The following is a 15,730-nucleotide window of genomic DNA, read 5'->3' as shown; positions in this document are numbered from 1 at the left end:
GTAGGGGTAGTTTGTTCCTGTTTGTACACAGATTAAGGAAATTAGCTTCTTTAAACAAGTATTTGCACAACTCTCAGTCTTATATACCTAATTTCTAGTAAGGTGATTAGTTTTTGTGTGAACTGACCCTTTAAATGTGCATTTTATGATGTTTATTTACATACATTTCAAGCAGAGGTAGATCATTCCTGTGTACACACAGATGAGGAGGAGGGGCCTCTCTTCTTTAAACAACTATGTGCGTGACTCTCAGGCTTATATACATTTACAGTACAGTAGTAGTAGTAGATTCTTTTTTTGCGTGAACTGGTCCTTTAAATGTCAATTTTACGAGATGTAAACCAATTTAACTCAAGTAGGGGTAGTTTGTTCCTGTTGTATACAGGTTAAGGGAATAATTGATCGTATTTGAAGAACTATTTGCACAACTCTCAGACTCATTAACCAAATTCATGGTGAGAAAGTGAGTTTTTTGTGTGAAATCACCCTTTGAATGTGTATTTAATGATGTGTATTCCCATTATATTAAAGTAGAGGGAGTTTTCCTATTTGTATACAGATTAAGGGGATCAACTTGTGTTCTTTTAACAAATATTTGCACAATTATGACGCTCATAGACCTAATTTACAGTAAAATGTGTTTAGTGTGAACTGACCCTTCATATGTGCATTTTATGTTTATTCCCGTTATATTAAAGTAGAGGTAGTTAATTCCTGTTTATACACAGATCTCAGCTCCTCTCATGGGGGGACCCCTGCTCTCCCTCCTCCCCCTTTCTGCTCGCCCTCAACCCTCACCCTTCTACCACCGCACCATTAGAGAGAGAGAGAGAGAGAGAGAGAGAGAGAGAGAGAGAGAGAGAGAGAGAGAGAGAGAGAGAGAGAGTCTGACTCCCACCGTTCTTATCGAGGAGCCGGTGTGAAAGAGAAACAGAGGAGAAAGAGAGAGAGGGAGGCTGTCACAGCGAGCGGAGGAGACTCTCCACAACTTGTTCGCATGTAACCGGCGGCTGAGCAGCGGAAGAAATCATTATTATTACGCGGACTTACAAATGCCATTAATCCCGTGACCGGCGACCGGAATGGAAATACGCGAGCCGGCGGTGAGAAGAAGTAGTTTGATCCGGGTGGTTGTGTGAGCGCTGCAGGCTGTGAGAAGAAACTCATGGTAGGTTGTTCATTTTATTTTATTTTATTATGATTAATATTATGATTATTTCCCCAGCCTGATTTCCGTGAGTGCATCCAATTTCCCCCTCCATTTTTTCTGTTTTTGCTGCAGAAGTTCATGCCCTCGGTTATTACGCACACTTAAAACGAGAGGTTGCAGAAATGGAAAAGTTTTTTTTTTTTGCTTTTTTTAAAAAAAAATTTGACTGTGTGTGTGCGCGCGTCCCGTATAAAAGCTGAGACATCGCCAATATAACGGGCTCCTTTCAGGGCTGGAGAGGCGCCCGCTGCCCCCGTAGAGAATGAATGGGTCACTATGTATTCTAATCTAACCCCAGAGTTCACTCAGTTTTCTTCGGTTTCTTTTCGCTGCTTGTGGAGTTGAACTGCACGGATCGTGGAGGAAATATCAAGGCAGATTTTCTTTCTTTCTTTTTTTTTTTTTTTTTTTAAAAATCAATCAATAGATAGATATCGGGGAGGAGATATCCAATCACGTCGCCGTCACTTGTTCAGATTTCATTCTAAAAACAGCCAGAATCAGATATTTTGCCACGTTTTTTTTTTCTCTTTGTGATTGTGGGTTTCCATTCATGAGATGTTACGCTCTCCGGCCGTGAGAGCCCAAAACAAAAGGATTTCCCGCTGACCAATGAGAGCAGGGGAAGCCTCAGGGGAGTTGGTGGTGGTGGTGGTGGTGGTGGTGATGGTGGGGAGGGACAGACGGAGTGGTCCTGTCTTCCCTTTGTCCTACACTACCTGAGACAGCACACACTGCTTGGGAGGGGGGCAAACATGAGGCTGAACCCCATGTGTTCTGTTAAAATATTCTGCTTTGCTTGATTTTTTTTTTTTTTGGAACAGTTTTTAGAAAATTGTGCCCAGAGATGCAATCTTACAGTTCAGACCATGAAATGTTATGAAGATTTGAATGCTCAGGATCTCCAGGAGCCATCAAAGTGTCTCCTAATTAAGCATCCAACAGTTCCCACACCACAGCATCCTTAAGTTTTTTTCACATCAGGGCTCTCTCTCTCTCTCTCTCTCTCTCTTTTTCTGCATGGCAAGACATAAGCATCCACTGTGCATGTACGCTGCTGTAATATGGGTTCACGTGAGCCCCGATAAGTTGTTGGTTAATGGTTCAGACATGCCCCTCCGGGTGGTGCGTCCCATCACTTTAACCTCCTCCCTCTTCCCCCTCATTGCTTTCGAGTTCAAGTTAATGTGCAGAGTTAACACAAGGGTTTTAATTACTGTGCCAGAGCATTCAATTAGGAAACATGGTAGCTGCTTTCCAGCACAGAGTTTTTCAAAACAGGAGGTGAAGTGAAATGGGAAGAACGGTGGCAGGCGAAACAAGATGGAAATGCAAAAGTTTAATGAGTTTTCAGGTGAGAGAAAATGAATCAACAATTTCAACTCCCAAGTCATTTGTCAAGCAGAAAAAGCAGAATAATTCAACGGTTCTAGCTTCTTAAATGTGATGTGATGTAACTGAACACTAACTGAACGGGACTGGGACTGTTAATTGGACAAAACGATTGGCGATAAACGTCACCCGTCACCCCCCAAATGTGTCGCTGCAGCCTTCTATCTAGGCTGCTTTCGGTTAATCAAGAACGGACAAACAGGTGGAGCATGGTTGGAGCTGAGGGAAGCCTGGACACTGAAAGACAGGAGGCTACTAGGCTAGCTAGGACAAACCAACTAGATAAAGCAAATCACCTGACGTTATTCACGCAAGTTTGTCTGCGGCATTGTTCGCCCCAAACAGACAGAATGACTCAGTGTTCAAGGTCTGTGTTGTCCTCAACTCTGAGGGGTTTATTCTTCCACTAGCTCCAGGTTCTGCCCACATCTATCTCCTCCATCTCCAGCCACTAAAGACGTCACTCCTTAATCCAAAAACACCAGCGTCTGTCCCTCCCCTCCCGTCTGTCAGTGCAGTTAACCATACAGCAGGCTGATATTTGCATGGATAATCCACAAACAAGCACCGATGCCACAATCATGTCTCCAGTGATTCAGATTAGCTCAGGAGTAGCCTAGTTAGCTGCCATGATATTAATTATAGTTTAAATGAGTGAGCTGTATAGATATTCATGGGAAAGCCATAGAGACCATTTTTTTTGTTCCAGGCTGTAAACGTGTTTATTCTTGTTTAAAAGTTGGACATTTTCACATGGGGTCTCACAAGGTTTGACTCTCTTTTGGAACAAGCCTCAAGTGGCCATTTGAAGCACTGCAGGCGTGGCTTCACGTGTCGCTTCGACAAATCAAGCACATTTAAAAGACATCACTCGGCTGTGAGAGCTTAAGACTGCCATTTTTCAGTCTCTTTGCTGACGTTTCACAGACCAAAACAATAATTGATCTAGAAAAACAATGAACATGATAATTACTTGCAACCTTGACGAGCCCTCACAGTTTCAAAGCACATCACATGTATAATGTTTCCGTGGCATGGCTGTACACTGTGTGTTTGTGTGTGTATCTTGTTGGGAGCGTGTAGCCGTGTACTTACTAGTTGACACAAAGCCTCTGTGGGAAGCGGAGACGTAGGCGTCGTAAATGTGGTGGGGATTCTCTTTTCTGGCTGCAATATATTATTATACAGCGAGTGGGATGGATGATTAGAATGATTTAAATGCCACGGCGGGGTGTAGCGCGCGTGGCCCCTAGCAGGCACTCTGTTTTGTTGGAGCTCATTTCATCTCCCTTCGCCGCGGCTTTTCCATGAAGTGACTGAGATACTTTGATGAATCGCTCCGTCCGGCAGAAGTCGGGCCGTGATATTTCTGGCCAATCGCTGTTGATTTAGAGGGAGATTCTTTTTGTAGCAGCCCAATGAAGTATTCATTTAAAAAGAACTTTAATGTATATAAACAATGACTCACGCTGCCACGCGTCGTCTCATCTGCATGTGGAGCAGCCGCCTCGCGCACGGAGAGACTGAGTTATGAATGAACAATATTTATGCTGCGATTAATCAATTATGGGGAAAAAAAAAACTGGATGTTACGCCGTTTCAAGCAGACTTTGATTACATGTAAATGCGATCACAGCAGGAAGTGAAGCTTTTAGGAGGAATTTTTCCATCAAAGGTTTTCATTAGAAATTCAAGCGATAGTGCTTTCCTCGTAATAGACCAGCTGTAGACTCCTAATTATTGCAGTGCAGACAAAGAGGGAATGCCTTTGTTATTGAGATCTTTCTTTGGGATTTCTCATGGGAAGGGAGTTGGCTGAAGGGATCTCGGGGAACTCAATTCAAATGGCCCTTTTAAGGCCAATTCATCATGAAAAGTGGGGAGAGTTTGGCAGCAAACATTGCGCAGGACTGCTGCCCTTTTCAGATTCATGGATTTAAGGTCATTAGAGGCCGACAGTGATAAAACACATCCTCGTGTTTGGAGACAAATATGGAACCACAGGCCGGATTTGCATGAGTCAGGAGATGAAACAAGTGTTTCCTCAAAGCAGATTTTCTTCTTTAAACATCAGTCCCCATGTTAGTACAGGATCGTCTTTGTGTGATTTGTACAACATGCACGGTGGATATTTGTGCAGCGGAGCGGCTTTTTATTAACCCAGACAATTGGGTCCGAATGAAGACTTTCATGTGAATTGTTCTGCCGTCCTGCGTTTAATGCCACACGGAGTTAACAAACTGGTGCTCTTTGTTTATTCAAACAGATTTAATTTTCAGAAAGGAGGCCGCCGTCTTTATTGGCATCCATAAATCTTCATATTCATGGTTTGTCAAGGCTGTGGCTGTTGTTATGATTCATCAACATTAACTAGAAATCAGAGGCAATGATAATTTGTGCTGCGTGGTCAGACTTGCTGCCAACTTTGTTTTTTGCTCCACTTCGTCTATTGTGGGAACACAGCGTTGTCTGGGACATTTTGCATCAGGCGGGGGCAACTGTCTGTCCCCGCGCCTCGTTGTCTCATCCCAGAAACCTCTGACCGGTCTTTTAGATACCACACAGTCCCTTCGTTTTCCCAGTGACTCACACATTCTGGCCCTGCTCTGATAACTCTGACACCTTTTTTTTTTCTTCCATCTTTCTTTTGGGATACATTTCCTTTTTTCAGTCTGGGAGCCTGAAGCAACTCTCTGTGTTTCTCAAATGAAGCATTTGACCTCTCTTTTAGGGGTCTTTTATTTCGGTCACTGCTGCAGGAAGCTAAGTGTCAAGTGTGCACCGGGGGCTGCTGTGTGCAGCTCGATAGGGCTCCTCTGGGGCACAGGGCACGCAGACTGTCCATATGGAGCTCCAACCCATTTGTGTTCAGAGAACATTAACACATGATGGGTCATGATCTGCCTTTTTCTTCTTATCTACCACATTTTGGATCTAAAATCCAGCAATAAAAAAAATTGCTGTACATGACATTTGTGCAAGATGCTTTCTACAATCCATATTTTTCAGGGGAAACCTGTAGTTGCCACAGTAATTATGATGGATGCAACGGAGGAAGGCAGGTAATTTAGCTGGATACAAATCAAACATACTAAACCCTAACTAACCCTTACCCAAACTATTATCCTTTCCTATATCAAACCAAGTACTTTTGCTCCCTAAACCAAACTGCGACCCTTTCACAACACAAAATAGTCGTTACTCAATTTAACTCAAGTTCTATGAGTATGTGTCATACATGTTGTTTCAGTAGTCATTGGCAAAAAAAAAACTATTCTGTCATCTGGCCTGAGGATGTGTTGTACTTTATGGCGCTTTGTCGTTTTAGTCACACCAGACCACACCATCGATTAGTGCTGAAACCATTAGTCAAATAATCAACAGAATCAGACACCAATTTTAGATTACCAATTTAGCATTATAATCACTGACTGTATAAACCATGGATGGCTCTTCTAGGGCCAAAAAGTTGATTCTGTATTGTTTCTATAAAGGCAATTCCAGTGGTTTCAAGTCAGACTGAATATTGAAGCTTATGAGAAAGTTCCCATACTTCTCACTCTTATTCATTACCTCAGTAAACAGTTTCCCGATGACTTCATGGTCCCAATCCCCTTCAAAAGTAAAATAGACTATGAAACAGTGTATGCCTTAGGGCGCAACTACTGTATGATTGTCAAGTCGCTACCATGGTTTCCTCAGGTTTACAGTCAGATCCATCAGGATTTCCAGTCCCGGCTTTACCCTCTCATCCAAATAAGAACTTCGGCTCCAAAAAAAACAAGATGTCAGTGGCTGTAATGACAAACTCGAGGCTGGTTATCCACAAACCAGTCAGTGACGTCATGGTGGGTTTATAGTTGGTTATAAGTCATTATCAACCAAAGATGCTGTGGAGTCATTGGTTCAAGTTTTTCCAGTGCAAGGATTTGCTGCTTCTTATGTTATGTATTGCTACAAGCTGAATAATTTTCTACACTATTCATGGATGTGCAGTGTTGATGGTTAAACAAACTCAACCCATCCTCAAGCTGCCATAGTGGACACGTACATTCGCATCATCAGTATGCAGACGGAGTTTTTGCATCAACATAAACAAACCGACTGTCAGATGCTGTTTTGTTCGGTGTCTATTTAAAAATTAAAAACTAAGGCCATTCAACAGCCTATCAAAACAAGTCAGCCCTTAAAGATGCCGTCTTTAGCTTCACGCCTGCCGCCAGTAACCCCTTTGTTGCATAAATGTTTCATGGGCAGATAGACTGCTGTTTCTGTGAGCTCGTGTCTAAGTGACAGCAGGCTCTAGTTTCAGACTGAATGATCTCTGCATGGAGACGGCATCCGGCTGCTTTCCAGCTGTGCTCGAGAGCAGGAGTTGGACTTTGAAAATGATGGCGCATGCGGGAGCCCCGTTGATGGATGGATCCTCCGATGAAGTTATGTTATGTATTCCTGATGAGAGCAGTGGATCACCGGACAGGATTTATGTGGCCGCGGAGGAGCAACCACTCTAGAAGATGCTGTCTGTCTGAAGCGGCGGTCCGAGGCTATTTGTCACTGTGACTGATGGGCCTCCTGTGATTAAGCTAACATGCTGACAGCCATTAATCTGCTTTATCTCTTAAATGACTTGCATAGAGGGTTTGTTTTTTTTTTCCATCCAGTGTTATTGGCTGTAGTAAACAAGGGGAAGCGTGGCGGCATCTTGCATGCTTTATTCTCTCTCTGGGTTGTGTTCTGTCTTTTCATAGGCTGTAAGGTCAGTGACACATGCAGCACTTGAGACGTTTATAGGTCAGATACAACCTTTTAAAATGCTAAATATGAAAAAAAAATGTCTGTAAATTCACAGCCCATACGGTGCGTTGATTTTCAGACGCAAATGTGTTGAATTTCCAACTCCGCAGAGCGACGCTTTGTCTCACCGCGTGAAGTCACGCGTAAGAACGGTGCTTAGACGTGACAAAATGATCGCATGTGGAAAAACACATTTTCCTAATGTATATAAAGTGATAATTGCAACGTGTGACATGTGAAATGTTACACAAAACACGTTCAACTCACAACTAGCGCTTGAAACTGGGTGCTGAATCCTTAATGAGGTGTGAAAATAAAAAGAAATGGAGACATAAGAAAAATATAAGAACGTGATGTATTCACACGTGTACGTTATTAACATATCTGTAGGACACTTTTCCGCAGTAACATGAGAGACTGTGTGAAGTGTGGCCATCGTGCTGGGACTTTGAGATGCTGAGTAAGAAGGTAAATCTGGCATCCCAGAGTTGCTGTGCGCCCGCTGCCAAGTTGGGGGTCATTGCTTGTATTAATGACGCATGGGAAACTAAACTGGCTTTTATTTCCCTCACCATCTGTACCCAGTTGTGCTGTATAGATGAGAGCCTGGCAAATGAGAGCGACCCCCTTTTTTTTTTTGCAGTGAGTGGTTTGATTTATGGGACTGTGTGTTGTGGGGATATGCAGAGAAAAAGAAAACCTGTGTGTTTACAATTATGCAAATGTCCCTGTTTGCTAAATCCACCACTGGTCTTATCTCTTCATTATCAGCATTTGAATGGTTGAAAAATGTTGTAAAAGTTAAGGCTCGAGGCTGTTGTGGGCTTTCATCGAATTTTTCTAGCTGCATGAGGTGAAAATTTAATTATGGCACTTTATAACTCTTAGCAATTCCCATCAATGTTTGAACTCCTTCTGGGAGTCACAGCTCAGTCAAATCTCAACATACAGTATGTTTCATATACATATAAATATCTGATGCCCATCACAAATTAAGGTCCATAAATCCATTAATTTTTATGTTTACAGTGTCAAAAGTAACCCAGTGATAATTGTTTGTACATCCATTGCTACATTGCAAACAGGAACTGCCACTAGCTAATTTGACATACATTTGAGGGAAACTATTTGTCAAAATGTAAACAAATATACATTAATGAATGGCTCGAGTAGCCATTTATTAGCCAGTTATTTTATACTATACTATCCCCCTCATGGGAACTGTTATTTCCAAACACATACCATGATTATCCCCAGGACTGATGCAAGACAAAAAATGACCAATTTTGAAAACACGGTCTAAAATGATTCAAGGATTCCACAGTTTCCTGCAGCAAGAATTCCTGCACTCTGTGTATTTGCAAAGCATGTTTAGCATGCTAACCAGCTAGCATCATCCTGGTCCAAAGCTCCTGTGCTCGGGCTGTTATCACCAAACACTTCCCTGGTGCTCCAAGCTCCCAGTCTGGACTGCTGGCTGCACAGCTAACTGAGCCAACAGCAGCCACAGAGTTGACAGAATTTAGCAGTTAACCTGGTGATACGCCGTTTTGAGTGTGAGTTCAACAGCCGGCCAATTCTTCCTGTTTCTTTAATCGCTTTTGAATCTTTTCTTCTGGAAAACACTTGAAAAATGATGTATTTTGATGTTAGGTATGAAGATGTGTTGATAAATGAGAGTGAAAAAGAAGAAAAAAAAAGGTAGAAAAGTCAACGTAGCTGTCAAATACGCACCAGTTGAGTTGTCCAAAGTTAAGTTTAAATCAAAAGAAATAATTGAATTACAGAGACGTCCTGCATCCCAAATCCTGTATTATGAATTGTTTCATCCAATTTTCAGTTGTTCCTTTTTTTCCCCATTTTAATTAAACACATATATTTCCAGAGAGAGATAACACTGAGTAAAAAGTATTCATGATTCTGTTTTCACTTTTCAAAATCTATATTTAGGCAGCCGCTGGGTCATGGATGCTTTCATGTGTTGCCATGGAATCCCCTAGGTTAGCAGAAAGCCCTAGTATTAGTGGTGTGTGTGTGTGTGTGTGTGTGTGTGTGTGTGTGTGTGTGTGTGTGTGTGTGTGTGTGTGTGTGTGTGCACAGACAGTTATCTGTCTTCCAGATGTCACTCTAATGGGCCTCAACACAGACCTTGGGGAGTTCAACAATGCACAGCGCTGGAGAGAGGTGTGTTCATTTTCCAATTACCTCCGGCTACTCCTTTAAATGAGGAACCATTTCTCACAGTTTTCAGGTCGAGTGTTCTGTTGACTTCAAGTAATGTAGCTGAACGTAAGGTTTAGGTGACGATTGTGAGTATAAGCAGCAGCAGCAGCAGCAGCAGCAGCAGCAGCAGCAGCCGCCTCCCCGGGGCTCATTTAGTCTTTACTAGCCTGGTAAACAAAAAACTTGCATGCACTTGCCACCTCGCTGCAGGTCTGCTGGAGTTCAAAGGTCAACATCGAGTTCCGTTTACCAGACAGCCTCGAAATGTCCTCCAGAAGTGTCAGACGCACCTGATCTGTGGGTCTGGTCGCATTTTTTCAGGCTTCCTTGGCAGCGAGGAGACACACACACTCCGACCTGGCCCGGATCGCAAAGGAATTTGTACAAATGTTATTTTCATCGCTGCAGCTATCATTTTGTGGGATTATCCCTGCCAAGATAATTTTGGAGTTTCATATCTGCGCGAGGCAGCCGCTGCCAGTCTGAACCTTTGGCGAACCACAGAAATGTTTACACTTTCTCAAGATGGATGTGTTGTACTTTGAACGTCTCTTCCTCCTCCAAGCAGGTAGAAATGATTGAGCTGTTTCTTTTTTTTTCCCTTCCCTGCAACAATCTACTTCCAGAACATGCCGCAACAGGAGAGATCTTTCCTTCTGATTTATGCTAAAACCTCACCCTCAAATTACAGTGCAAGTGATCCCTCTGTGAGCGAGGAGAGCTGGAACATATTGGCAACCCTTAAAAATTAAGACACCGTGCAATTAATCCTCCATATTAAAAGGAGTCCTCACCCTTAATTTGTGAGAATTAACCTGCCTGCCTGCCTGTTAAGCCTGGCGAATTTGTCCCGGCCTTCATTATTGTGGACTCACATGCATAATGTAGCAGGGGGAAGATAAAGCGCAGCATCTTATAAGTTGAAAATCCACAGGCCAAGTTAATATTATGGATCCGCTGGGATGCCCTCGAGTAGCCTCCCCCTAAAACTGTTTGCATCAGGCCCGCTCCCGAGCAGTGGGCCGTTTGACTCGGTAATAGCCGGCATTTTGTTAATTCGCACGTTTCCTCTGCAGTCGTAGGCTAACACTCAATCCATGCACATATCCCTGTCTGGCAGGAGGCTCAGTACGGTTCGAGATGAACCTCTGACTCTTAACTAGGTGTGAAGCAATACAGCAAAGGATTACTATTCGTCTCCCGGAGAAACCTTGAGAAAGCGGGGATTTATAGACGGAGCAGGAAGCAGCTCAGGAAACATCACAGCCTGTGGTGCCTCTCTTCATCGTCGCGTATAGTCACAGATGGAAAGCTGTAGTCTTTCATAACTTGGCTGACTTTTTCACGCTGAGCGGGAACGGTGCCTCGCTGGGTGGGCGACGGCATCCAAGTCGTATCTTGCGTGGAGTTGCTCCTGGAAATCCTCACATCTGCAGGATTTGACAAAGATGGTGGCTTGTTTTTTTGGCGGATGCTCAAGTTTTTCTTTCCCCTCAGCTTTAGTTATAGTCTGATCAGCAAACAACTTTATTTGATGGAAGTTGAGAACAAGCGGCTTCTCCCATGCCTCATTTGATTTGACAAACGAGCTCCCGGTTTCCGTTCTTGGCCCGTCGACTTATATACTGAGCTAGTCGAGGGTACAATAATCATCATTGTCTGTCTGCTGGGCAAACTGCTGATGTTTTAAAGTACACATTTATGCGTCTGCTGAGAACAATGAATTAAAAGCAGCGTGAAACGTCCCGAGTGTCCCCTTCATTCTGCGGCGATGTATGAAAGTCAAGGAGCGGCTCTACACATCACAAAAAACGTGTTAACCAAAGTATTACACGTAGTAATGACTTTAATTCAGGATTTTTTTTGTCATAATCACACGGTTCGTTGCCAACAAGCTGTGAAGTGTTTGCTAATGAGGCTCAAGTGTGGTGGACATAAAACAATAAGTATAAGTATAATATAATTGAAGTCCCCGAGCTGGGGCCGCCGAAAAATAAATCACAATTGAAAATAATTTTTAGCGCTGTCAGGTGATTTCTTTGTTTGATCACCTCTTCTTCTCTTACTCCTTTCACAACAAAACCATCATCAACATCTGGCTTTTGTTTTCAGTGGGAAAGAGAACAATCAGCATTCATTCCTGGCTTGATGACTCTGCAGTTGTCATGGGGAGTTGTCCACATGACACCCGGGTGGACACGCTAATTGTCGCCCCTTTTCCGGGACAACGCTATGACGTGCATTCCAGTTCAGAATGTGGGCAATTACTTCTGTACTCCATCTGTACTCAGTCACGTAGGGTTTGATCATCATTCAGTCGGCAAGTAACCGCAACAACATAGGAAAAACACAAAACAGGAAGGCAAAAAATACTTTTAGCAGGTTTACTGCGTGTTAAACGCCCTGATATAAGCGCTTATGTCAGTGTTAAAAAGGTAAGTGTTGCCTTTTGAAACCTTTTTGAAAAACAAGTTCAAAAAAACTGAAACCTGCAAGTGCTTAAAGTTAAGACCATGTTGACAAGTTGTTTTAGACTAAAACAGTGGTTCCCATCCTCGGGGTTAGGCCCTGCAATGGGCCCTTGCAAAACAGCCAAAAATGTAGCAATTTAGATGCATAAATGACTTTTTTAATGGCCACATGTTAACGGATTGTAACATGAAGTAGACCTTTCCTGTCTCTGTCTGTTGCCTATACAAGCCTGTGGATGATATGTTTCAGTTGTTTAACAGTGCTGGATTGAATGTACCATGACAAAGGATGTTTACGCTAACATAAGGTAACGCACAGAAGACAACCACACTAACCCTGTATGGATGTGATGTCATCATTATACGGTCTGTCAGAGAAATGACAGAAAATGAATGCCACAGAACTTTTGTTTGACAGTCAGTCATAACCAAAAAAAGAATACACATAATTAAAATGGACGTTTTCTGACAAGCGCCTGAAGGGACACAAGTTGCTTGTTGCTTACGGCTGATTGGCTACTGTAGCTGCAAAAACTGTGGTGCATTCAGTTATATGGGACAGTAGCAGGGCCCTGTTTTGGTGCTAATAAATGACGTGGTATTGACATAAACTTGTGTACTCACCGATACCAGATCCAACATTTTAGGCTGTTTTGGAGACATGTTGGATATTCAATACTGTGAATTGGAACAACCTGAAAACAATAGATCCTTAATTAGCAGCTTTGTTTTACCCAAAAAATTTGGAACCATCATCCTTAAAATACTCCATGTATGAGGGATTGTCATCTGCAAGTGATTTTTCATCCAAATGTAATCGGTCTTTCCATTTCTTCTAATGTTTGTTGCATGTTTTTGTCGATTTAAGCTTTTACGTTGACTGGTATGGCCTCCTGTAGGGAACAGAACACATTCTGAGCTCTTAGATCTATGGTGTGTCTCGACTTTATTGGCCCTCATGATACTCCCATTGAGTGTTCACCAAAATACTGTATTTATATATCACACAGATGTGCCATAAAGGCACATTTTAGTTGTGGTTTACCGACTTGAAGAGCAGTGCGATTCCAGAGAATATGAAGCGTTTACAGATGTCTCCTGTAAATGTCAAGGGTGTCAACACGCAATAACTTGTGGACGGAAAAAAAACCCCTTAAAACAGCGATATTGTTATAAATGTAAATATAGTCTAGAAAGTCTCACCACGACATATTTTCCTCCTTTTTATACAAGTCTTACGGTTTTCCCCCCCGAATTTCTCTGTGAGCCAATTTCAATCGGAGCCATTTATGCTGCATTGTGGGTTCAGAGGAATTCCACTGGAAATAGTAAACATTCCCATTGGATTAATTACCAACTGCTTTTCCCCGGGCCCGTCTGCTTCTAGGGAAAAGGGAAGATTAACAGTAGATTGAACTTTGGTCCACATGTAGAGAGCCGGCCTGTCAGCTCTCATAAAGAGAGCCAGGAGGCGAGCAGGAGCAGGCGTCGGTAGAGTGTCGAACAAATGAAGAAGTGGTCGTCCGGGGGCCAAATTCTAATGCCGACTCTTTTATTTTCCTATGTGTTCAAAATGTATTAATGTAATCCAAAGATTGACACTTTCACTTTTTAGTTGGATTGCTGGGTGGGAGGCCTCGTTGTTTATTCACCCTCTGATGCAGAGTCTGCTAATGGTGCTCGATATAAAAATGTTACAGGCTCCAGTCGCCACCCACGTTACTGGCGATTTAAAACACGAGAGATGGACCTTAAGGGGATGAGACGCCGATTGGCACAAAATTCACAAATCACAAAAATATTTAGTCCTCCTACGCAGTGCTGAGCGTCCATGAATTGGAGAGATATTTCACAACTTCTCATTTCTCTTTGCTCCCCCCCTCCACAATTTACTTCCAATAAGTTTGCCCCCATCAGTCAGACTGCTGCTTTAACTACATCCTCCCTTCATCTTGTATTTTAACCTACATCCTGAAAAACTGTTGCCGAGACAGATTAATATTTCACAAACACGAAACACGATCAAAAACGGAGAGGAACATCTGACCACCGACACAGAAATCCCGCTGAAGATAAAACAGAGGAAGTGAATTAAAGCCACTGGAAGATCACTGTTAGAAAAAAAAAAAAAGATCTTATATAACAAACCTCCGAGCGCCACGGGAAAATACAGAAATGCACACAAGGGTGTCTCCGGAATTATTCGAATTCATCGGAGTATAAATTTGGATCCTAAAGTTGGATAATAACTTACAGACGCATCACATCTAAGTTCATCCTGATACATTATTCATCGGAGGCTGCTGTGTGAACTGATTTGCATACGCCCCTCAAACTTGAGGCTCCTTTTTTTCCATTCACGCGTGAAGTCCTTGATTGTTTATTGTGTTAAAGATGCGGCTCTTCACATAAAAAACAATTCCCTCCTTTGTTTGTTTCATAACTCCATGTCGGGCAGGCGCTCGTCACGGATAAGACGCGTGACCTTTCAACCTTTTCTTCCACTTATCTCTAGATTTATAATTTTCAGTCCCAGTTTAGCCTCGCTGCGTAGACGCCAGAGCACCCAGTGTTCATCAAAACCATATCCATTACCCACAATCAATAATTTAAATGGCAGCCATTGTTTTTCTGCACTTTTTTTTTTTTCTAAATTGCACCATCACAAGCACTTATCCACCTCACAGGCAGCACTGGCTGTGGGAGGCTGCCAGTGAAATTAAAATAATGAATAAAAGATAAGACTGAAGAAAAAGTGCTGAACTGGGACTGAGATCCCAGCTGAGCAGCAGTTATGAATCCAGGGCAGAGGCGCCCGTCATGGCAGTGAAAGTGTCCGAAAGGCTGTGTTGATAATTTGACCCGGCGGCTCCAGCGGTCGGGTCACGGTCAGGTCCTCTGGTCTCCTGGGGGGGTGGGGGCCTGCTGCATGACTTCCTGGAGATTAGATGCTGATCTTTGGTCAACAGCGTGTGTGATCTGGGGGAATGTGACGGATGACTCCTCCCCGGGGTAATATGACGAGTGAATCTCGCTCCGCGCCAAAGTTAATACTGACCGTCTCCTTCTTGCTTGTGTTATATGGTCGTGATTTACATGATCGTGTTGGGCTTGCATCCCCTCGGGGGCGCCGAAGAGGGAAGTGACACATTTCACAGGTTATAGGGCTCCTGCTCGCTCGGCCGGCTACATTGCAGAGACGCGGCTCGATGCAATCCCATTTCCAGATGTTTTCTCTTGTACTCCCAAGCCATTGTAAGGATTAATTTCACGCCTCGGTGGCTTGCTTTGGTTCTCGCTTCATTTACTCCAACAAATTATGCGTTTTCCAATTGATTTCATTTATTTAAATAGATACTCCACAGTTAAGGGTCATCATTTTAATTTTCAGCATGTATTTATTATGAGGATTTACTTGCGTTGATTAAAATGGGATTTAGAAAGATCAATAATTACAAAAATGTGGTTTTAAAGATAACGTGTGTTACCATGACACCGTTTCCTGTGTGTGTAAAGGAACTCGGATGCATAATCAGCTGCTCATCAGTGTTTTTTTTCTTTTATCCGTCTTGTCTTTTATTTCTTTCCGTTCCATTACGTGAAACATTTTACCAGACCTCATTTACTGTCAACTACA

The 15,730-nt window shown here is 42.8% G+C and overlaps 1 protein-coding gene across 1 annotated transcript in view; it reads left to right on the top strand.

Moving 5' to 3' along the window:
* Nucleotides 1-893: 893 nt before the first annotated feature.
* LOC119009549 (carbohydrate sulfotransferase 15-like) overlaps nt 894-15,730 on the top strand; it is a 40,741-nt gene continuing 25,904 nt past the window's right edge. Inside the window, exon 1 of the mRNA XM_037080925.1 lies at nt 894-1,168. The gene's annotated coding sequence lies outside the window, so the exon portion shown is untranslated. The remainder of the gene's footprint in view (nt 1,169-15,730) is intronic.

Source organism: Acanthopagrus latus, chromosome 20 (assembly GCF_904848185.1).
Source record: "Acanthopagrus latus isolate v.2019 chromosome 20, fAcaLat1.1, whole genome shotgun sequence".
NCBI lineage: Eukaryota > Metazoa > Chordata > Actinopteri > Spariformes > Sparidae > Acanthopagrus > Acanthopagrus latus.
The sequence above is the reverse complement of the archived record's forward strand: the minus strand, read 5'-3'. Positions and strand labels throughout refer to the sequence as shown.